The sequence below is a fragment of the Furipterus horrens genome, unplaced genomic scaffold, assembly GCF_987537825.1.
Source record: "Furipterus horrens unplaced genomic scaffold, mFurHor1.1.pri manual_scaffold_9, whole genome shotgun sequence".
NCBI lineage: Eukaryota > Metazoa > Chordata > Mammalia > Chiroptera > Furipteridae > Furipterus > Furipterus horrens.
The window spans coordinates 4,918,912-4,944,431 of record NW_028327179.1 but is presented as its reverse complement, the minus strand read 5'-3'; positions in this window follow the sequence as shown (position 1 = coordinate 4,944,431).

The window sequence follows — 25,520 nt, the reverse complement described above, 5'->3', positions numbered from 1 at the left end:
TGGAAGGAGCGGCCTGCAAGCCAGGAAGATAGGTCTTACCTGCTGCTAGCTCCTTCACGTTGGCCTTCCAGTTTCCAGACTGTTAGAAAATAAGTTTCTGGTACCTTCTTGTGGCAGCCCAGCAGAATAATAAAATATTATATATAAAATCACTTCGAAGAGTAAACCTTGTTTTCCAAATGATATGATTATTACTGGGATTGATAATACTAGTAGCCTTATTATTCATAGTCTTTAATTTACTCCTTGCTTTCAGGGGCAAAATACCAATCATATAGCAGGAACTCTCTCTATGATTAGTGTGGACTCTAATAGCTCTAGCATATAATACTTCCATTAAGTTTTCTCCTGATACCTGTAAGGAAGAATAAATCTGAGCTAGTCCACGGGAGAAGGGAAGAACCAAACACTTGGGTGTGTTTAGTTTGTCATTGCAAATAAAGCGTCAGGGAAGGACCTCAGCCACTTTCTCTTTATTTGCATTGCCCATCACTTATATGTGTTCAGCTTCTACCCAGCACCCCTCCCTTCCTATTTTTGCTACCCTAAACCTCTTTTTGAGTCGTACGTCTTCAGAAAGCTTTATCCAGATCAAAAGAATCTATCATTTAAAAATTATTCTGTGGGCCTTCCTCCCTGGAACGGAAGGATCCACTAGACTGAACCAGCCCGCCCTCATAAACCACCCAAAAGGGAACAGAATGAACAAAAAGGGACTCCTGCTTCCAGGCGCCGGACAAGAGACCCACAGTCCCTGTGCCCTACGAGCAGAGAGTAAACGAAGGAAGCCTGACACCAAGTTTTTGACGGAGAACTTGACCGAAGTGCATCTGAAGGGGGGCTCACCCGGAGCACAGGGTCTCGCCAGACTCGGGAGGTGGAGACCAGAGTCCAGGTGAACTAAGGCCTGGAACGCCGAGCACACCAGGGAGAACGCACGGGGAGGCACCCAGCGCACCCGCCCAGGCGTTCCCAGAGCCGCAGCGGGACGCTGGCGTGGGCGTGCCAGGCCGAGGCCCTGTGGCCAGAGAAGGACAGACCACTAGGAAGGGAACGATCACCAATAACCTATGAAAGGGAGCGTTCCACAGAGCGTGCCTATGGTGGGGAGGTGCTGGAAACCCGCCAAAACTGAGCGCTTGTTCAAAAACACCGACATTTAGTAGGCAATTCCAAAATGCGCTTTTTTTCCCCCTTTAAAAGGAGGATTAAATTCTCCCTGGAGAAAAGCTACTGTAAGACAAAGTTGTCATCATCATCATCATCATCATCATCATCATCATCATCAAGATAATACATAATAAAGTAACTGAAAACTCAAACTGGTGCCAAAATAAATGTGTACTTGCCAGGAAAACCAAGCAAGCGAGAAAGGAAACATTCAACACTGTTTAAAGTAATAATAGTGAAATCAAGACACTGCCCCATGTCCAAAGTCCTGTGAAAAAGTATCACACATTTAAGGAGAGAGAAATCATGATCCATACACAGAAGAAAAATCAGTTTAATAAAAATAGACAAAAATATACTCATAGATAGCCACTATCGATGTATATAAGCGTTTAAATGGAAGCAGTAACACCATGAGAAGAACATTGGAAAATATAAGATAAAGAACTTCAACAACTGAAAAATTAAATTCATGAACCTCTGCCCATCGCGGTGCCTCATTTGCTGCGAAGTGAGTTCCGGGATCAGAAGCGACGTTGTGTGGAACACCGCGATGGTGGGAAGCCCATGGAGGGTGATTTTAGTAGCAGCCTTGCACCCGGGAAAGGCAGATCCCTCTCCAGAGTAAATGTCTCTTCCAGTCAGGACAAACCACTGCTCTTTCTGTGATGGGAGCTGTCCAATGCCATCACTCTGACACCAGGTGACTGTCTGATCTTCTCAAGAGATAACACCATGGGGGGGACTCAGAGTCGCTCTTGGATGCTGGGAGAGCAGGCAGTCACCCGTGGCCGTGGACAGGTGAGGTTCAGTGGGTGAAAGTATGTGTAATTATTTTTTTAAATAAACGTGAAAATTAAAAGCTTAAGGATATCACTTTTCACAACAAATGTCTAGATAGGTAATTAACAAGTCTGTGTTGTAAAAATTTACCAAAGTCAGATACAGTTATATTAGAGTTTGAAAATATACCCAAAACGGGTCAGGGAAAGTGTATCTTAAATTCACTTCTACCCTTACAAATACCTAAACACTGCTGATGACCTGGCATTTGTGTATAAAGATATGTATGCATGTAGCTTATTCCTAACACTGCTTTTTGCACAGGACAGAGCACCCCATTGTGTGTGAGCTCAGTTCCACACACCTTGAACAGCTCGACATGTGGTGGTGGGGACTCGCTAACTGAGTTAGTGTGGTGGAGAACCAGGGAACATTTGATTCCTGTCAATTATCAATGACCACATTAAACAGAAGATACACCCACCTGCCACTCTGGTCAGGGGGGTTAACATTTATTCATGAAGTAATAAAGGGTTTGGTGTCAGAGACACACCTTCGCAAGCCCTACTTCTAACCTTTGAGCCGGCGTCAGACACGGGAGTCCTCATTACGTTCGGTTGTATTGGTAACTGCTCTGCTTGAGAAGCCTGTCTTCCATCATGATCGGCTCCAGCCTGGACTTCTGAGGAAAGTTTACTTGCTCTCTGGCAAAGAAACCTCTGCCGACAATGCTTCTGTTCCCAGATGGAGATACATTTCTCCCATACAAAGGAGATCTTTCTTTTCTACAGTGACATATTAGGTGAGTTAGATGAACTTTCTAGAACTTTCTAAATGCTATCGGGTTTTTCTGTAAACACACAAGTGAAAATGAACAGAACAAATAAAACAAAGCGAGGTAGTTCTATAGATCATTTGATAGTTTCCTACTTTGGAAGAATTTTGGAAAATAATGACTTACCTGGACGTTTAGAGATGAAAAAGAAGGATCCTATTTACAGCATAAATGATGCATGCAGGAGCTTTGAAGACATTATTCATGTAGGTGCCATTAGGTCAAACCTTATGAAATTGACATTTTTTAAGTGAAAAAGCCATCAGATAGCAATTTCCTGCAGTCCGACCTCTATGTTACATAGTTTTATCTTCTTATCATTGTGTAGTCGCCATACTGTCTTAAGTTTATGATACTGTTTCTCATGTAGAGGAGATAGTTTTATTTCTGTAGCAAAAGGTAATACATTAAAATGATCACGTTTGTTGTCTTAGGGGAGCATGTTATTGAAGCCCAAGTCACTTTTAATGGCCGCCGTTTTCTATTCTTGGCTCCGATGATTCTTTCTTGCCAGTGGCTCCCATGACACAAGAGTCACAGCACATGAGGAGGACGTTCTGACTGAGCACAGCGCCCTGAAGCTGCGGATGGTCCCCGCAGATGTGAAGGGCGCTGGCCTGAGACGATGATGAGCCCCATGCCACACAGCGGGCCACATGCCCTGGAGTCTGCCAGAGACCCTTTCTCAGCACGTGCAACCCCCACGGAGGGATTTCAGCTGTTTTCTCACATGAAAGAACATTATACGTCTCTCCCGCTGTTTGCAGAGGCACTGACACTCCATTTAGTATCAGCTTTGTTTTCCTGTATCCCTCAGAGGCTCAGTGGATAGCGAGGACAGGAAAGAAAACAACACATCACCAAGTGACCGACGACTCCTGGGACAAACACACAAACAAGGCTGTGTGTCCTTTCATCTCCAGAGGGGCCCTGACAGCAAAACACCCCTGCAATGCCTTCACTTCCACTGATGGGGGTGTTTTAGGCATGGGCTGGAGGACAGGTGTCCCTTTGTCAGATATTTCTAAGAAAACCTAAGCTTTTGTTTTCAATCCGATTTTTTCCCTTCTACGACCAGTTTAAACAGCTTTATTTGTCTTCGATGTGCTCCTGGGAAAGTACATAGAGAATAACCTTTTGAAAATAAGTTATTGAAATATCGACTAATATAGGCTTCACCTTTGTGTGACGAAGCTTGTCAAAATGACACAGTGACGGTGACGCGCTGGTGCAGGAGCAACTCATGACGCAGGCTTATCCTGTCACTCGGTCTTTCGATCTGATGGGTCCCTGCTGAAGCTGAAGAGGAGATTGATAATGACAGGCACAGCACACCGGTGCCCTTGCATCTTGATGGTGGGCCGCCAGCACCTGGGCTGGGGAGTCTGCTGGTGGGAATCTTGATGCGGTGTTGGCTCGTGACCGCCAACATGTGCTCACCCTTCTTGGATATGGTTTTCAACTTCCTGATTGATCACTTTGACGTGTGACAGAGCAAAGGGGAAAAACGAAAAGTGAAAGCAACATGCAGTGACAGCTAACAACGTTCTCCTCCCTCAAAGATGATGCAGATCTGCCCGAGGAGAGCTGATTGTTAATTAGATCTGCTTTATGAACGCTGCAAAATCAAATCAAATATAATCTGGCTTATGTCAGCTCGTGTTTGCGGCAGCAGGGCAAAGTCATCCGTTTATTGCAATTAATGAGGAGCTGCCTCAAGGCCCGTGGAAATGATGGGCCGCCCAGAAGGTTTGAAATGTATTCTTCTTAGTCCAGTATGTTCACTATTATACAACCGAGTATCAGTACCTTCAAACACATGTGCAGACCCAGAAGACTCGGGCTGTTGTGAACAGCCCTCCTGAACTAAAAGTGGTTTTAAGAGAGGATGCCATTTACATTGAAAGTCAAGTACAAAACTGTAGCCAGTGTTTGGTTGGCTGACAGTAAATAAATACTTGAGTTTTGTGGGTTGTCGGCAGCCGTCCGTCTCGAGAGACGATGGTGTAGCTTCTTAAGAGTCTATCTGCACCGCCGAGAATGGCTGTGCAGTCCGACTCGGGAGTGACACGGTATCTGTCTCCTCCCGTGTTGAATCGACATCTTGCAATGACGCTGGAGTGTCCTCTCCAGTGAAGCTGAAGCTACAGAGCCTGGGCAGGGTGATATGGAGGGTCTGCTGTTGCCCATGCAGCAGACCCCCCCTCTCTTCGCAGCTGAAGGGTCCAAGGGAAAGACGGAGTCGATACAGCTTGGCTTCAGGTGCGCCGCAGGAGTTGCCGGTGTTGACTACAACGTCAAACCGCCTTAGGGACTCCGGCTCCGGATTTTCTGTCGGGGTTTACTCCCTTAGCCTTTCCCCTGAAGAGGTATGCCGCAAGGCAGCGGAGGTTTTTTGGAGTGAGAGTTTTCCTTCTCTGAAGTTTTGTGGGTAAGTTGATAGGAAATGTTGTCATCATTTTTTTGAAATCATCCTAGGTCTTTTGCAGAAGAACGGAATGTTATGGATGGCATTTGTGTCTGAATTCATGTTCTAAACTTGGAGCCCATCACTGGTAATGCCCCTTGAGAACCCTCAAGAGCGGCACTGCACGTGATTCAGGAGGGTGCAGAAATGTCACACCGCTAAGAGCTCAACGCGCCCCTGACATTTCTCACTGATAAGCTCATCCTACCCAGTCCCTGGCTTATGAGTACAGGCGCAGAGTTTTCTTTGTCAATGGGTCATAAAACAGTAAATGTAGTTCTTTTTAAAAATCTGCCGATTTTTCATGGTTTACTGATTATGGGTTTTTTCTTTCATTTCTCATTTCTTCATTTTACTTTCAAATGGATGGCCAGACATAAAAATGCTGCCTTTTTAGTCGTGTATCAGCACTGACCACTTAGTGTGTCTAAGGGGACATCGGGGAGTGCTCCGCCTTGATATGCATTATTTATTGGTCTCTCTGCCTTGTGCTCCCCTCCCTCACTGCAGAATTCCTCGATGTTTTAATTTAACAGATAGTGTGAAATTTTCTTCAATATGTTCTCATTTTGGTTTTAACTATCTTTATCCCGTTTTTTTGGCTTCTCTAAGAATAACCATCCTCATTTACTGAAACAGTGTGTTAAGTGTTCTCCAATTTCCTTCTTTCTTCTAATAGCTCTGCGAAGCGGACACCATTAGGGTCCCTGTTTCATGGGTTAGGCGCAGAGAGTTTAAGTTACTTGTCCAAGGTCACATAGGTAGCCAGTGATAAAACCAGAATTGTGAACCGAGGCCATTAGTTTCTGGACCAACTACGCTGCTTGGCTTCCCCAAGCCTCCTGCCTTGCAGCGGTCCAGGCCTCCACAATTCACTGTCTCACGCAACAGCCTTCTCTCCAACCAGTTACCAGAGCTATATCATCTGTGTTAGCCCTGGCTGGTTTGGCTCAGTGGATTGAGCGTCGGCCTGCGAGCTAAGTGTCGCTGGTTCGATCTTCCAGTCAGGGCACATCAGAGAAGGAAAACTCTGACTCCAAAAAACCTCCGCTGCCTTGCGGCATACCTCTTCAGGGGAAAGGCTAAGGGAGTAAACCCCGACAGAAAATCCGGAGCCGGAGTCCCTAAGGCGGTTTGACGTTGTAGTCAACACCGGCAACTCCTGCGGCGCACCTGAAGCCAAGCTGTATTGACTCCGTCTTTCCCTTGGACCCTTCAGCTGCGAAGAGGGGGGGGGGGGGGGTCTGCTGCATGGGCAACAGCAGACCCTCCATATCACCCTGCCCAGGCTCTGTAGCTTCAGCTCCACTGGAGAGGACACTCCAGTGTCATCGCAAGATGTCGATTCAACACGGGAGGAGACAGATACCGTGTCACTCCCGAGTCGGACTGCACAGCCATTCTCGGCGGTGCAGATAGACTCTTAAGAAGCTACACCATCGTCTCTCGAGACGGACAGCTGCCGACGATCATCTGTGTTACCTGCCCCTCCTCTCAAAATATCTGTCATATGCCACGTTCCTCAGAATATTTTTCAAAAATTGTTATTAACATAAATTGTTCATCACAGGCTAAAAAGGCAAGAAATTTGCATATACAAGAGTCTGTGGAAAATAATTACTTAGCCTAAATGAATGACACTAAAGGAAATAATTCAGGTGGGTTCTTGGAAGAAAGATATCATGTATGTGGGAACCTTTGAGAAAACATTATATTTTGATGACCGCTCTCCCTTCAGTTTTGTCCTGGGAACACACAAAATTCATCTCTCTGTCTCTCTCCCCACCCCCAGATTTAACCAAGATGGTAACAGAGAAAAGATACTCTTTCCTCAGGCATTTAGTGACAAATAAAAATATTGAGAGTTCAAATGTCAATTTATGCTATTCATAGGTTATTTGTAAAAGTGAAATATATGTATATTTAAGATAAAAGAGAAAAACATGCTAACTAGGGATTATATATTTTTCTGTCTTCTGTTCCCCTCACTCTATCTCTATATTAAATAAATTATTTACTTTATCACCCTGCATTCCATAACTCTAATGTCTACAGTGTGATATAATGATCCCCGTACCAATATTTCATCTTCTCTCATGAGTTATGCACTCATATTGCTATCCAGTCTCCGAATTATTACATCCAAATAAATCCCCGCTCGTCCCAGCATTTCCTCTTCCCATACGTTCTCCCTTATTCCTCCCTGTCCTTGGCTAGTATCATATTTCTCCTTAATTGTAGCAGTGCCCTCCTTACTGAGTTCCTGTTTGTAGCCATTCAGACTATTAATCAACCATTGACCTTACTAACTACAAATTAATTACCTTTCCAAACATACAGGTGTTATCTGGTCACTCACCTTCTCAGAATCAGGTTCAAACTCTTTTTCAGAGAATAGAGTTACTCTAGCTAGGCACTTCTTTTATTCTTTCATACTCATCAACATTATACCCAAGAATGCTCCCAAGCTGGTTGCATTGGGTTAATACTTGTTCCTTAAAAGTCATACATTATAGTTGAGCCTTGAACGACGTGGAGATTAGGGGAGCTGACCCCTGCCCAGAGAGAGAGGAACATCCATGTGTGTGAGAGAGAGACTTCAGTTGGTCACCTCCTGTATACTCTCTGACCAGGGACCAAACCCACAACCTTCTGGTGTGCAGGGTAGTGGTCCAACCATCAGAGCTACACCAGCCAGGGTGAAAACACATATTTTATGGTACAATAATTGTGCCTCCTTTCACATAGGCATTCAGGTTTTTGTGTAGGTATGTGGGTGTTTGTATACATACAAATGTCTTTGTTTAACATTGCCATATGTTAGTTATTAAAGAAATGAACTGTCCTTTAATTGAATCTGAAGAAAGATCCCTTGAAGTTGGCTTTATTAACATCCAAATTCAGTATCACAATTAGCTATAAAGAAAACAAAGAGAGGCACATTAATATAGTTGAAAGAAAGTAAAAGTCTGGACGGAGATAAAACCTGTGGAATTTAAATTCAGTTTTCTTGTCTTTCTTGTTAACATGAAATTCTTAACCTTTTCACAATCACCGTAACAGAAAGAAAGGGTGAAAATTACTTCCTGTCTCAAGTTTAAACCTTTCCCCTTGACTATTCATCGGATATTATCTCTACGTCCTAGTAACAGAAGCCCTCAGCAAGATCCGGAGACAGTGTCTTGCCTGTTACACATCACATCAGTGGCTACGTTGTGGGAAAACTGCTTTTTTGTGTGCTTGGGCCCAAAGCAACTAGAGTGATAATATCTCCAGTCCAGTATCATGCCACTGATAAAGATGATAATCTGAATTTATAGTCTTTCCCTTTTCATGTTCAATCTGTTCTAGACATGTATGTTTTTTCTTCTTCATAGACAAATAATCGACCCCACAAGAGCACAGAGGTATAAGAAAAAGGTGCCTAGGAAAGCAAGCATCCTCATTCGTTCTTATGGAATTTGATTTCAGATCTTGCATTATGTGTTAAGATAATTTGTGGACATGACTTATATAGGCAAGGGCAGGTCAGGGTCATTTTAGCAGTATTATACATTATAATCAATATTTTTAATGTCCCCTCTTCATTTCTTTATTTTAAGAGACTATCATTGCTCTTCATTGTTTTATATCTTAGGTTTTGAATCTTCCTGAGCCCTGAACTGTCCCTGACCTGGTGCAACCACATGAAGGCAACCTTCTCAGGTCAGTGCTGGGACCCGTGTGTGCATTTTTGTAGAGTTGGATCGACCATTAAGCAAAAAATATACACGAACATTTTCATGTAATCACAAGGTTATTTACCCTCTTTACAGAATTATTTGGCACTTTGGAAATTAATTTGTACAATTTCTTTATGTATCTTGCCACACTATTGAGTTTAATGTGCCATTTCATTGCAATACATTTTTTTCACACTCTCTCAGGGAACTATCCACAGTAAATCCAGCAAGAGGTCCATCTGAACGTAGATATTCACTCAGTCATTCAGCCATTCGCATGTAATTCTGTTGGTGAAGCTCCCAGGATGTAATTGTATGGAGTTGATGGGTGCCCTAATGTGTACATTCAGTGTGCTAAACACAGCTAAAAGTCGACTGTGACCTTATTTTGACTACATTGAAGTTGAATCATTTGCAGTGATGTTCTAAAAATGAGTCTGGCAGTGTTTGCTGTCCAACAGTGAGAAGAAAGTCATTCGCCTCTCTCTGAGGCTTGTTTATGGACTCATCCCTTTCCTTCGTTAAGTTTCTTCTTTGGTGGTCTTTAGATTGTAATGTAATTTGTTGGCAATCAATTCATAGAGGTTTATTGTACGCCAACTATGCATTATGCATTCCTCTAGAGACTGGGTTTCCAAAGAGAAGTCTGGATTCAATGACGTACGTGATGGGCAGCTATGCAAGTCAAGGGTAGTTCTGGCGCAGTGGACTAAGGGCGCGTGGATGGCCTGGGGCGGGATTACCGCAGAGGGCCCGCACCGCTGTTCTGGTGAGGGTTGTTTCCGAAAGCTTCGTGGGGAGGACGATGTTGACCTGGCTCTGGCATGTAAACAACAGCCTCTGCTCCTGTCTTTTGTTGCTATTGTTGTTTTTCCTCAATGTTTTTATTGTGGTAAAATACACATAACATAAAATTCTCCATTGTAACCATTTTTAAGTGTCCTCTTCAATGGTACGAAGCGTAGTCATCACACAAGCGTCATCCCCATCCATCTCCAGGACCGTTTGCATCTCGTAAAAGTGAAAGTGTGTCCCATTGAACAATAACCCCTCACCCTGCCCCCCTCTGGCCCCTGCACCCACCTTCCTACCACGTGTCTCCATGAATTTGACTCCCCTAAGGACTCAGTGAAGGGGACTCACACAGTATTTGTCTTTCTTGTAACTGGCCTACTTTTCTCAGATAATGTTCTCAGGGGTCACCCACATTGTAGCATGTGTTGGAATTTCCTTCTTTTTCAGGGCTGACTAGTATTCTATTGTGTGTATATAACACACTTTCTTTATTCATTCATTCATCCATGGGCAACTGGGTTGCTCCCACATTTTAGCTGTTGTAAGTAATGCTACTACGAACATGGATATACAAGTATCTCTTTGCGACCTCAGGTGAGCTTTTGGTGCAATAAATTTTGTCACAGAATCAAGTGAAAATTATTTCCCCCTGCATCAAGATTCCTATCCTCTTCATAGTCATACTGTCTACAACCATCATCTCCAAATTGTGTGAACAAGATCATGTATTTAGATGTTAATGATGTATTACCTACACCCCAAGCCCTGGTTTATTTAGAAATAAATTAGATAAACTGAAGCAAAGCTCGTAGAATCAGTGGGGACTTTGTAGGTCAAAGGAGTTGAAGCCCCATTTCACCTTTGGGTCCTCTTGGCTGTAGCCTGCTGAGTAATCCAGCTTGAGCCATGGCATTGAACCTACCAGGTCCTCGATCTGGAATACATTTAAACCCTCACTCTCTGCAGGGTATTGGCTCATGTCTCACATCCAGTCTGTGCACCTCCTCCAGGAAGTCATCCTTGAATGACTCCAGCCATGCAGAGCTGACCTGTCCTCTTTGGTATCAGACCAGCTATATCTTCACTGTTGTACTTAACAGCATATGGCAATTTAGGTTGGCAAGGCTACTCTTAACTCCTTGAGGGTAGAAGCAGTTCTCATTATTATTATTATTATTACTATTATTATTACAGTGGTCCCTCTCTATATCGCGGTTCACTTATCGCGGCCTCACTATATCATGGGATTTTTAAAAATATTATATTTAATTATTTATCGTGGATTTTTTGCTATATCACGGGATTTTGTGGTACTGTATATGTATGTTGTTAAAGTTACATAGGTTCAAGAATGTAGAATAAATGTGAGGTTCCTACTTCACGGGGGTGGGGGGCGGTCTAGAATGTAATACCCGTGATAAGTGAGGGAATACTGTATTATTGTTATTGCCTAAGACAGTGCCTTATATCTGGTATATAAAAACATGTTCTTTATTTGAAATGGAATTTTAACCAATCTTAACAGTATGTCTACCAAGCAGTCACTGATACACTGATATTGGTGATAATGTTATATGCACTAAGGGTTAAAGATAAAAAGTTATATAGATCTTTTCAGGTTGAAAAATATTAGAACTTGAATTTTGTGACTAAAACAAAAAAGTCCAAGTGACATCTGTCAGAAAAAAATTTTTTCTTCATAATTCTTTTGCAGTAATAAACATGTAAAATATTTTAATAGGTAGGAAATAAGAATAGAAAGATTTTAATTTTTTCCTCTGACACAATGTGCATATCAGATATTAGTACAGCTATCTTATAGGGTACAATGTAGAATATCAAGACAAATGATTAATCCATGGGCTTTTTTTGTAGTGAAAGTTTTTCAATTATATAATACTGATGGAATATGTTTTCGAGATGCTATTTTGAGACCTTTTTTTTTTTAGCTGTAAAGTTGACAAATAATTACAGGATATTGATCTTATCGATGGCTGGTTTTATTTATTTATTTATTTGTTTATTTATTTATTTATTTATTTTGAGTGCAGAGTCTGGCCTGGGGCCACCGAGCCTCCCGCAGGGGACACACACTCACTGCGCAGACAGCCCAGGTCTTCTTTAACTTTTATTCCCTCTTGGTTCCTTGGGTAATTAATTGTAGGTGAAATCGATCATGGTTTCCCCAGGCCATCCCATTGCAGTGACAATGGAACAGCCCTTTTCATTATATTTATGACAGGCTTCTTTCACTTTGGTGAATCTGTCCAAGGACTAGACACCCTGAAGTGCTTGGTCATAAAATAACATCAACAACAGAACAACCATGCGACCTGAAGTGCTCGTTGAAAAGTGAACATGTCGTGTGTGGCCATCGATAATAAAGAATCCATTACCGAGCCAGTATTCACAGCCAGAAGGCCAGTTGTGCGTCATGAAGATGGGTGACAATCTGCTGGAGGACCGGTGATGGCAGGAGGACAGCCATTGACCGGGTGCTTCGAAGTACGGAGCCACGCTTTCCCCAGAAAGCCCGGGGGAAACAGAGGTGAAGCCCGCCCAGAGGTGCTGCTGAGGAGCTGAGTGCCTGTGATGGGGACAAACACACCCGCCGCTGCTGTCCCTCCCAGGTGCCAACATTCCTGCGAGAAGTCCCCTTCGAAATCAATGCACACTGGCCTTCTACCCTCAGCTCTGCCTCCTGAGAAGCAGCGGAGGGTTTTTCAATTTGAGATTACAAGAAAGAAAAAGGAAAGAAGAGGAAAACGAACAGTTTTTTTTTTTTTTTTTTTTTTTTTTAGTAAAAGCAAGTTTTCACAGCGGCCTGTACGTGAGGCTTTAGGACGCCTTTGGGCCACCTTAGAACTGTCTGCATTAGTGACATTCAGGGCGTCGGCCTGGCTCTGCGCCTGTCCTGCCCTGCTCCCCTTCACCTTGTCATCCTCGCCCTCCTCGTGTTCAGCCTCCACCTGGGACACGGGGCTGCGGGGGAGGCTCCCAGTCTTGGTCCTCTGAGAGCAAGTGGAACTCACCACTTTCATCATGAGTAGGGTGATATACAGAAAAGGGGGTATAAATACGCCGGCTCTGCCAGGGTATGGGAAGGTGATGTTAAAAGTCTCTGTGAGACCCTCCTATAGACGTCACCCCAAACCGGCAGGTTGGCCTCTTTAAAGCCTCATTCCATCACCTCCGGAACATTCTGTGCCCTGGGGTTAATCCTCTGTCAGAGAATGTTCTTCCTTCCCGCCAGCAAGTGAGTGGTGGGTGATCGATCACCAGTTTTGACCTATTCACCACATTGCTCGTCCTCCCCTCGGGGACATCAGCTGTCTGGCCAAGATGGCGCATCCATTCTCAGCGCTCATGTGGCTTCTGACAGACGGACAGGCAGAGGCACCTGCGATTCTATCGCGTGTCAGAATCAACCTACAGCTGGGCCCCAGATGAGGGCAAATGCGGGAGACGGTCCCCGTTAGTGTGTCCCTTCCTCACTCTGCTCCTTTGGTTCATTTGTTGTTCCGTTTCACTCAGTGGCTTTGGTTTCTTGTCTTTCTTGCCCTGACTTGAGTGCAGAGAGGAGTCCATCTCTGAGGCCATGGAAGTCTTACAGGAACTGTGCTTTGTGGGCCTGGGGAAAGCCAGCCGGGTGGCCATTCAGGTGACACTGTCCCTCGGGTCCCACAGGGTCTGTGTCTATCAGAGTGTCTTTCCTTTAGCTAACTCCCTTCACGAAGCTATAAGACCCGTGTGCTGATGACCATACATACCGTGCTTGAAGAAGGAAAAATAATACGTATTTTAAAAACTATCACTACTACAGAAATGAGCAAGGCAAAGACCCCATCGAGCATGCTGGTTCCGATTTTGTGCCCAAGAGTCTAGACGTGTGGCCTATGGGGACAAGGAGCGGCAGGCTCTGCCCCAGCCCTGTGCTCACCCCCTGTGCTCACAGGCTGTGCAGGCCCCAGGGCAGGGCTGGGTGGCGGTTTTCTCCAGGCCATCAGAGTGACCATGCTGGGATGACCCGGGTCTCCCCCAAAGCTTCCCCACATCAGTGCGCCCCAGCTCCGGCGCCAGTGGGCTTCTGCCGCTGCCCGCTCTGTGCCGACCTCCTTGAGAGCGCAGTCTCCGGCTACTAGAGTTGTTTTCCCATAGGAACAGGGGCAAAGGGAGCCTGGCAAGGTACACCCCCACCCCAACCCCCACAGCCAGGTCCCCTCCAGCCATGGCCAGCAGCTGAGGGATGAAAGCCCACCCATCTTGCCCGTGAGTGAGGAAGCGCTTACTGCCGTCCCGAAAGGGACAAGGCCACCTGTCCCTCCCTAGACCCCGCCTGGAATCACACCTCAGCTTGACCCTTTTCCGCAGCGAGCTTCCCCCACGCTCTCCCTGTTTCCCAGGAGGACTTCAGTAAACCGCTCGCACAGATGATCCTTAACCCAGTTGAGAATCTGACCCCAGACACCTAGACCGAAACGTAGGTCAGGGGTGACAGCCGCCTCAGACCAACCGTGCGCTTGGCCCCCGGGCCCCCGGACCTCGAGTTGGCAGCGTTCAGCTGTGGGCCCGCAGCTGCAGAGCGCTTGGAGATGTGGGACACCCACGGGAGGGAGGTGGGGGTATAAGTCACCTCTTCCTGGAACCAATTTCATTCTAGGTGGTAACACACTCATAATCTCCAGTTTCAGGTGCCAGGAAGCCTCTCCCTCAGGATCTCATAAGCTGAAATCAAGGCTCAGCCAGGTTGTAGGCACTTCAGGGATTATCTCGTGTGAGACCCCCCCCTCCAGGCTCACTCGGTGTCTGAGCGCAGGATTCAGTTCTGGGGTTGGATTTATCGCTCGCCGGTGGGCAGAGGCACCTCTCTGCTGCACAAGCCTCTTCAACATGGCAGGTTGCATCCGCTGAACGGGAAGAGATCGGGGGCGGGGAGGTGGGGGGAGAGAGGGGGAGAGAGAGAGAGAGAGAAAAGAGAGAGAAGAGAGAGAGAGAGAGAGAAGACAGAGTCAAGGTCTTTGTAAGGTCCCCATGGAAGGGCTGCCTCATCACTTCCGCCATCACTCCCTTGGTTATGAGCAAGCCACCAGGCAGCCCCCACAGGACGTGCATAAAGGGGATCGGGGAGTGGGGCGCTGTCTCTGTTCTGGATTCTTCCAGCACCTGACAGAAGTATCGGTGGACATTTGTGCATATTCTCACTTGCCACTCAGTTTCCTTTCATAAAAACTTTATAGCTCCATGATCATATTCAGAAGTAAATTCTGTGGAGTTCATTATTCTATATAAAGAAGTAAAGCACCCGTTGGCACATAAATACCACTTAAATGTCAGCATAAGGAAGAAATACCCATAATAGTTTTATCCTTGGGATTTCTTATAAAAAAAGAAAACAGTTGTTAAACCTAAATCATGCAGTTTAGGAACTTAAAAAATCTCTGCTGCCACTCAGCATTTTTTTGACATTTTCTGAAATGATGCTCAAATAATTTGCTTCTACGCTTAATCTGGCTTGACGACGGGAAGGTGTTTTATGCTCGTCTTCTATGAAAAGCTCTCTGTCCACTTCAACGGCTCTAAAATGAAGCTGCCCGGCTTTTGGTTATAAATGATTCATGGACTCTTATCTCGCTCATGCTGGCTGTCTGGGCTCTCAACTTGCCAGTATAATGATTTCTCAATACTGGGTCCAGATGTTCCCCTGGGATAAGCAGGGCAGAGAATACAGGCATATGAAAGGCAAAGTTTATTTTACTGTGAGTTTTTAATTTGAAATAATTATAGGTATGGCCTAGAATCAGACCGTGCTAAAACCTTTCATGCAGGGATATAAACAACCCTTTTTTCCCCACTTGCATGAAAACATATCATAATTTTTATATAATTCATAAAATAATATATACGTACATAATGTGTGTCCTTGTGTTATACAGGTGATAAATAAGGTCTAGGGTCCACACAGCAGTACTGCCAAGAGAGCTATTATTTTGGACTTGGCCTTACACCTGTCTAAAATTTCAGAGAAGATGGGGAAGTGCCTGTCCCCCCCCACCCCCCCCAGTAAATGAGAAGACGGACTGGCGTTAACAAACCAGCACTCTTATGCCACATCAAGGAGCCTGTATGCTCACTGAGTCCAGGGTGAGCTGTGACTGCTCACAGGGGCCGGTGAGCTTGCTTCAGTGTCAAGTATGCATGCATGAAGGTTATCCCTTCGCTTTCCAGACCTTTTTATTCAAGGTATAATTGATTTTAAGTTGAATCACCATGGTGGTTAATCACTCATTTTTAAAATATGTGTAGGTATTTTTCAAAAATTGTAAGAGCTAAGAACAAGGCAATATATAATAATCATATAACAACAACTTTATTCCACTTTCTGTTTCATTTCAACAATTCTGTTCATTCTGATAATATAAGGAAGACGGTCTCTTAGTATAACTGAAATAATCACCTAATTTTCACTCGTCACTCTTTTAACAAAAGAGCTCAAAAGTAATGCTATCGTTTTGAATACATTTATTTTTTTTATCATTACTCTTCATTGGTATTAAGCAATAGTGACTTCTGCTTTTGATAAGACTTTGGAAAATAAATTAAGAAAATATTAATTCAGATGGCCAATACATATGGCAAAAATCTCAAATATGAAAAAGCAAATGACTGAAGCTGGGACATGTCTACTCCGTCTCTTTTCATGGTTGAATGCTATACTCTGATAGGTTATATCCATGCGTGATATTTAAAGCACTTGACAGCTGGTTTGTTATGGGCAAAAACCGCCAGCCAATGGCCATAAATCTGCTTATCAGTCCTGGTTGTATCAACCATGCATTTAATCAATTAACCTCTTAGTAAATCATTAAGCCATGACACACTAGTGACTAAATCTCTGCTAAATTTATTTGACAAGTAAATATTTGAATAATTTCCTATGACTATAAGTTAAATTTCATGGAAACAAACATCAATATTTTTAATCTTTTTCATATGTATTTGCATAACTATCCCCAGAATCTTTATACCAATTAGATTTCCACAAATATCATAAAAGATATGAATTTTTTTCTGAATCTTCCTGTCATTCTTTTTGTACCACTCAAAACATAGAGGCATATAAACTAATAATACTAAATTCAAATACCCATAAATGTATGTGCTTGTGATTTTCTTAATAACATTTTCTTTTATCTAGCTTATTTAACAACACGGTATATAACTCATGTAACCTTACATACAAAACACGTGTTCCCAGGCTGCTGATGGCATTGGTGAGGCTCCCATTCCACAGCTGGCTCTCAGGAGTTGGGTTTTCAGGGAGTCAAAAGTTATCTGAGGCTTTTTGGCTGTGCATGGGTCGGTGTCCCTAGCCCCCCACATTGTTCTGGGTCATCTGTAGTCACCTGATGAAACAATTACATTTACACCCTGTGAAACATTCAGGGAGAGAACTAGTCAGCAAATATATAGACAGTGTCATCCGTGTCTATGTGTACAGATTGTGTTTTCATGGAGGTAGCAGGGTGGTTCTTTCTTTTATTATTATTTATTTTTATCATCATTATCATTTATTAAAGGTAGCATTATAGATAAATGAGGAGAAAATCACCTTGAAATAATTAGCAATAGTTTCCTTGGACCGACATGATTTTTGCAGATACTAGTGTACCATATTATCGATGTTGGGTATATGGACTGAGGACATGCTTCCTCATTATTGAATTTTCTTAATAATACTCCTGTATTTTAACAGACCCCCCCAGGCCCTCCAAAATAATTATTGACTGACCAAGTCACTGTTCTTCATTCATTCTCCTATTATTATACATTTGGTCTTTCTCTCATTATATCTGGGCTCTTTTAATAGAGCCATTATTTTAGTTCCCATTGTTATTCCTTAATAAATCAAATGCAGGATTACCATATGCATAAGACTTACAGAAGCAAACTGAAGCCTGGGCATATGAACCATAATCGTTGAAATAGGTCTGTCCCCAAGACTCTGTCACTAATTTACCCACAAAACAGAGAGGGGAGGAAGATTTTCTTTAGTTCCTCATTACCTGGACACTTCAGAACATTTTGTTGATGTTTTTTAAAAAAAATTATTATTCATGCACTTTTTAAAAATTTTTATTTTTTAAAGATTTTTATTTATTTGTTTTTAGAGAGAGGGGAAGGGAGAGAGAAAGAGGGAGAGAAACATGAATGTGTGACCACCTCTCCCATGCCTGCAACTGAGGACCCAGCCCGCAACCCAGGCATGTTCCCTGACTGGGAATTGAACCAGCGACCTTTCAGTTCTCAAGCTAGCACTCAATCCCTGAGCCACACCAGCCAGGGCTATGCACTTTTATTTTTAAGAAACCTTCTTGCCTTGGAAAAATGACTGAGTGTAAAGGCTCACACCTGTCCTCTGTTTTAGGACACCCTTATTGTATTTTATCTGGGACATGATATGATAGTTAACATCCCTGTTTGGAAAACTGGTCCTTAGGTGCGCTGAAATTTATGACTCAGTAGACATAAAACATTTTACTGTTGCTTTCATAGTCTATTTTACTCATCATCCAAATTTGAAGGTTTACTGCCTTACTATGAAGTTGTTTCAATAATATCAGTGTATTTTTTAACCAATTTGGGAGGCATGACATAGTTTCCATAAAAGAGCAATCCAAACGCATCAAATTTCAGTCTTCTTAGGTCAAAAGGGGATTGTTTTCTGGCTCTAAATCTTCAGCAGATTTATAAGTCAATATGAAGGCTCAGCTCTTCCCTCCCACACCAGGGAAATCCTTGGACTTCTAGGAAGAGGATTAGTGTCGTGTCCAGGAAGAAGACCAGAAAGCGAGTAATGGTAGAAGTTCTGGAGAGGATTACCAGACTTGCAAGGCCTTGGTTTAGGCTGCTGCTCTCAGAGCTATGGGATTGCAAACCTTCACCTCTCTGTCCAGTTCAGATTTCATAGGTCAGAGATAGCTGTGACATCACTTAAAGTAAGGCTGGGGGTTCAAACACCTTCATAACTTGCCCTTGAACTTGAAGGCAGCATTGATGATATGGATCTTGTGAGCAAATGCTTTCTTCTGAAGAACATGAATTTTTATTTTAGCTGGCAATTTTATTGACTTAAATCCACAGTCTTTGTTAACAGCTGAATCCTCTCTCTCCATTCAAACACGCCTCTCCTGCTTTCCACAGGGCACCTTGGATTCTTGCACATGCATGGTTTTGTGATTATCCACAGATTTGGGAGAAATTTGACTTCTTTCTTGCTAGAATTCAACCCTTCACTTTTCAAACAATCTGGAAGCCTTTATCTCAAACCTCCAAATTCTCAAGCCTGTAAAATGGTGGATTTCAGTTTAAGTTATAGCTTCTTTTAAGTAAAAAGCCTTATAACTCCATTTTTCCCTCAATGTAGTTTTTCTTCTTTCAAGTATTGAGTCTCTTTCATTTTGTCGATGTTTTGTCTGTGGAGTTTCTGTTGCGCTGCACCCTCGCTGCCATTTAGGGTTCTCAATGCCCCAGATTTTGTCCGTTTGAACAGGTGGGTGGTGGTATCGCATTTTTGTTTTAATTTGCATTTCCCTGAAACCATCAGACATGGAACATCTTTTTAAATGCTTCATGTTTTTAATTGCAAAATTAATGTAAAACACGTTGAGAGAAAAAACTTAGAGCTTTCATGTATATCCAGTATCAAAAGCTTCAAGTAGACAATTTAAATACATATGTCTCCATTTTACAGCATGTAATTATACATAAACTTATGAAGCAAGAGGAGATAGATGGTCAAAAAAAGGATATTAAACATGGCTGAAATCTGTGACACTTCACGTTAGCTTATAAGCGGTAAGATACAGTTAGGTGTAAAGATGGAAGGTGGTACTTTCTGCTCCCTCTCTGTGCACCCTCATTAATCCCTCTGCTGATTGAGGACAATTTTTAAATGTCGCAGCTGATTGGTTAATTAAAGGACACTGAACGTTAAACGCTGAATTCTACCATGAAAATTCTCATCTGGGGTCCTTCTTCCAGCTCAGGTGTAGCTTTTACTTATTCATGTGACTCTGCAGGAACGGCCATTAGTTTAATGATCTTTCGAATGTGACAGTTGACTCTGTGATACATGTCTTATTACCATTCTCCCGAAGCTATCTGCTACATGATTGTCACTTAATGGGAGGAAGGCAGAGGACACCTGGGGATTCACAATAAAAAGAGCCACTTAAACAGTAGATACTTCCCACTGCGGTGGAAACAAAAAGGCATACTTTGAAAGATAGGGGAATGAGAACCCCAAAAGTGAGGAATGATTGAAAACGAATATAACCGTGTCATATTCTACGCTCTCATTATAGTCTTTTCTATTTCTAGCCGGACTTAAGAATTCTTGTAACTTCTTATTGGATTTTGTAGTTCCTATTTACTAGAATTTTTCCCTTTGTAAACACCTTTTAATAACGAGGCCACATTTTAGACAATGCATATGACCCTAACAAAGAATTAAAAATGCGTAATATGGTAAATGCAGTTTGTCCATCACAGACGGGTAGATGACGGGAAGGCAGAGAACTGGGAATCCACTTGCCAAGCTGCATGGCTCTTCTGGGGCACTAACTGCTCCATCATCACAGAGCTCTCACCTATTTCCTCCTCTTCTGAAACTGGCTGATGCCAACTGTGAACCAGAACCTCAGGAATTCACTAGATGTGAGAGAATAATGGGGCTGCAGCCTCCTAACGCTTTTCGGTGTTATCTTGCTTCTGTATAAATGGAGAACATAGTTTTCTATTATCTTAAATACTAAACATTCCCATTCCTTCAAAGTAAAACCCTTTACCCATGATGCAGTTTTCTCCCCAATTCTTTCTCTCCCCATGGCTGCCCCCTAGCAACCGCCAGCCTGCATCCTGTCTCTATGGAGTTATCTACTTTGGATATTTCATACAAACCGAAGTATACATGTGAGGCTTTGTGTGTGCCTGGTTTCTTTCACTTAGCAAAATGTTTCTGATGTTCATTTGTCGCAGCCTGTGCCACTCCTTTGTTCTGATGGCTGAATAATATTCATATCTACAGAATCACAGTTTGTTACCCTGTCCATCCATTTCTGGACACTCGGGCTGCTTCCGCCTTTTGACCTTTGTGAGTGCTGCTGCTGCAATTATTTACAATTATGTACATGTACTTATTAGAATATCCATTTGTAATCCATTTGGATATCTATCTGAAAGTGAAATCATACTGTATTTCTATGTTTAACTTTTGGAAGAACCACCAAATGGTTTTCCACGCGACTAAACCATTTTACATTCCGACGAGCAATGTCCAGCTGTTGCCACTCCCCTACCTCCTTGCCAAGGCTTCCTTCCTGTTGGTTGGGTCTTGTAATCCTTCTAGAGAGTGCAAAGCAATACCTGTTGTGCTTTTGATTTAGAGCTCTCTCATGACTAATGATCGTGTTGTGCTCATTTTTAATGTACTTGTTGGCCATTTTGGAGAAATGTCTATTCAAGACCTTTGCCTGTTTTATAATTGGGTTGTCTCTCTGACTTTAATGGATGATGTCCTTTAAGGTACATTTTCTTTTTCATGAAATTCAATTTATCTGTTTTTAAAAGCTTTGTGCTTTTGATGGCTAAGAATATCTTAAGAATTCATTATTAAACTCCAGGTTGTGAAGATTTATCCCTATGTTTTCTTCTAAGAATTTTAGGATCTTAGCTCTTATACTTATGTCACTGATCCATTCTGACGGTGAGAGGTAGACTTCCAAATTTTCATTCTTTTCATTTTGTCCCCCCTGTGGACATCTAGTCTCGGCACTGTATGCTGAAGACACTGTTCCTTCTCTACTAAATGGCCTTGTGGTACAGAGTGTTGCTGGCCTCAAAGAATTAGTTAGGAAGTGTTCCCTCCTTGTTTTTAATAAAGAGTTTGAAGACTGGTGTCAATTCTTTAAATACTGATCAATTTCACTAGTGAAGCTATCTGGTCCTGTGCTTTTCTGTTGCTGTTTTTGGGGAGTTTTTGATTACTGATTCAATGTCTCTACATGTTATGTCTGTTGAAATTTTCTTTTCTTTTCCCCTTGAGTCGGGTAATTTTGTATTTATAGAAACTTATCCATTTCATCTAGATTATGAATTTTCTGACCAAAAATTAACCATAGGATTTTCTTTTAATCCTTTTTATTTCTGTAAGGTTAGTGGTAATGTTCCTAGCTTCATTGTATCACTAGTAGACCTGCCCTACAGGAAATATGCTACAGAGAGCCCTTTATTTTGAAATGAGAGGGCACATGGTAACTCTTCACTTAATTATGCATAGTGATTTTTTATTACGAGTCAACATTATACTTTAACTTCCTCAAAATATTTTAAATGTTTATTGAGTTCTTTAAAATATATTTTTATAATGGTATGGCTGTTATCAGAATCATATTCTTTTTTTGAAAAGCCAATAATGTATTACAAATTTTCATGATTTAGTAAAAATAAAGCTATATGTACTATCAGTGTTATTAAATATATACATTCTAATGTGGGAATCTGTCTTCCATATTTTAAATCCCAAATAGAAACGTAACTAAACATTCTAATAATGGTAAATATCATAGAACTCTATTATCTAAAAAACCTTGTTAGATTACTTCTTTTTCATACCTAAATATTTTCTCAGAGTAATAAGTTCAGATTATAATATAAAGCAGGACTCCTTATATTTTTCTTAAAAAAATACCCACTAAGAGAGTTGCAACTGCTTGAAAACAGCTGATTGCTATGACTCTCAGTATTCTTGAAGAAGTAATATAAGATAAAGAATATTAAAGTGTTTTGTATGCTTTATGTTTGTAAGTGCAAACATCACCCTTAGAGCAGATTCTGACGTTTGGTGAGCACATCCAGTTCTCTGTGATTTCATAGATGTGTCTCACCATTTCTAGCCTTCATATTTCCAAAATCAAAAATTCAGGTGTTTTAGATTGCCCTCTCAGGAGCTTCAGTCAAACCCATTTTTATTCGTGCCCACTCTCTGCTGAGCACGTCACTGGCTCCTTATAATGCACAGGTGAACAGAGCAGAGCTCTTCATACCCCTTTCTGACTTCCCCGTCACGTACGCAGCGCTCCTAACATGGTTCTGTTCCCTCTCGGGTGGAGCATCCTGAATATGGGCTGGCGGAGAAGGAGTGGGAGGAGGCAGCAGCGGGGGGAGGCGTGCCCCATGGCGAGAGGAAAATGAAAGTCCATCTCTCAGAGTCCCTCCAGAGAGCAATGAAGGCAGTATTTTCAGCGGGACCGTCCATTGAGAGAAAGAGAGTCTATTTCTAAATATCTTATCCGGTTCTTTTCCCTTGGGCTTTTTCAATCATGGTACCTTTGCTTTTTCTTCCTGGTGTACAATTAATAAATCTCTGCTCAAACAAATTAGCTTTCCAATCTTGACTCTCAGCCTAGTCAAGTCAATAAGTTAATACACTCATGTGAAAACTTATGGAATAAAAATGCCATGCCTAGATCCAAACTGGGTGAAAGGGAAGATAGCTATACTTTTAGGGCATGAGTGCAGCCCTGTAAACATCACAACACCCTCCACCCCTGCCCCCCCCCCCCCCGCCCTAGGGCTCTTTCACGATTTGCCACCCAGCACGTGGTGGGCTGTCCTCCTGCACAGACGCAATGGCGAGATCTCACCCCCTGCCGTGACCGACGGCGGATGTTGGCCCTCTTAGGGATACAGTGGAGCTGCAGCCCGTGTCTGGATCAGACAGCCTGTCTGGCGTGCCTGCACTGACCACCGTGTGGATTCTCACCAGCAGTGTGGCTTTCATGATAGTGCCCTTGAAGGGAGTTATGAATAAAAGACGAATTTACCTCTTAAGCGACTTGGAGGACAGGACAAGCTGACTAGTGATCTGAATAGAAGATGGTCTAAACCACCTGGAAATCCACATGCATGTTTAATTATTTTCTCCTAACTTATCACCATCACTAAGAACATGCTACGTATACAAAAACAGTGAGAGGATCTCCTTCCACCTCGCAGTGATTGAATTTCCAACGGTGTTTGAGCCCCGTTGAGGGAGAGCTGATTCGCCGTGCGTGGCTCTGCCGCAGGGGATCCCCCACCATTGGGTCTGTCCCTTGATCTTTCCATCTTCTTTCGCTTTTAGTTGGTCTGAGCGCACATGCAGGGAAATAAATGCATATTAAACTCCACCTCCATACCTGTGACTAGATAAATAAAACAAGTCTGCCCCCCAAACGAGTTGTTCAGCAATGTTGTTGTTTCAATACTTATATTTGCTTAATAAGGTTGTTTACAATCCCCAATCGTTTAAAACAAAAAGCTTACAGGGTCATGGAGTTCTTGTATCTTTTGTTCCCGCCATGTTTCTGCACTTATTTTGGACACCGAAAAAGATTCAGCCATTCTTTTCTAGGCTGAATCCCTTTTCAAAGGGTCACCCCGAATGGAAGGAGTCGGTGGCCGGGGCAAGGTGAGGGGGCCAACATAAAATGCACCCCGTGAAATGCAAGAAATGTAGGTCGTGCCTTTCTTGTCCCCTCCCATTTCCAGGAACAGGTCACGGACTCCCGAATCTCTGCGCAGCCTCTGCATTCACTTTCCCAAGAGAGAAACGTAAAGGACTTAGCAGCGAGTAGATAGAACACGAAGAACACACCTCCCTCATAGAGGTCATCTGGAAAGTGACCAGGGACATGCTCTTGAATAATGGGACACAAAGCGTCTTCCTGGTATTCGCAAGTCTGGCTGTATGAGGCAGCTCAGCGCGTTCCACGCTCACTCACAGACCCCCGCGTCCCCTTGGGTGGGCACTTTCATTCGTCTCTGGTCCCTGCCAGGTCACCAGGTGGCAGTGCAGTAGCACTCATCCTGGTCTGTGTCGGAGAAGTCTCCCAAAAGGGCCCTGCAGTGATTATTTTCTCGTCGGATAGGTACAAGCGTGGGTTTTAAAAATATTTAGTGTGATCCTCTCCCGGTATTCAGACAGCCTGGCATACACTCCATAGAATACCCTTTGCTGTGAGAGTTCCCTTCTCTAATTTTCTAAACTAGAAAATCTGAATATATATAACTGAACAGTTCTTGGCCGTCTTATAATTTAAACATGAACCTTTTCTCCATTTTAGTTGGCTGTGAATTATGCATTCCTTTTCCCACCCAGCACTTTTCAACAATTGGATTAAGGCAGGGTTTCCCACAGCTTCAGCAGAAGCGGACGCCGGCTGACTACAAACCTCCGCGACAAGAGTTCTGACACTTCATTTTTCCTTATCGAAACGTTCCCAGCCGTCACCATGCCATCGGAGACGAGTTTTCATTTGACAGCCGATGCCGCTCTATCAAACCCTTTGTGTTTGCACGGAGTCCATTCAGCAGTTTAACTGTGACAAGGACGCCAATTTCAACATTTGGTTTCAGATACCCAGGCTTTATTATGTAGTTAAGGTATGTCTGGATTCCTCTTTTTTGCAGATAGGAATTCAGAGACCCGGGTAATGGCATCTGATACAATGTCAACTCCTGGGTGTAAGACAAAACCTAAAAGGTAGTAACATTTATGTTTTCTCCCTTTCTGAGTTGAGTGTTATATTGTCGTCCCCCCAGACCCTTGATGGACTGGGAGGTTGTTTGGGAATGCCTCCCAAGCCCTGTGATAGAATATTTCCCTGTGTTTGGAGTTAGTGGAGAAGGAAACTCTTTCACCTGTATG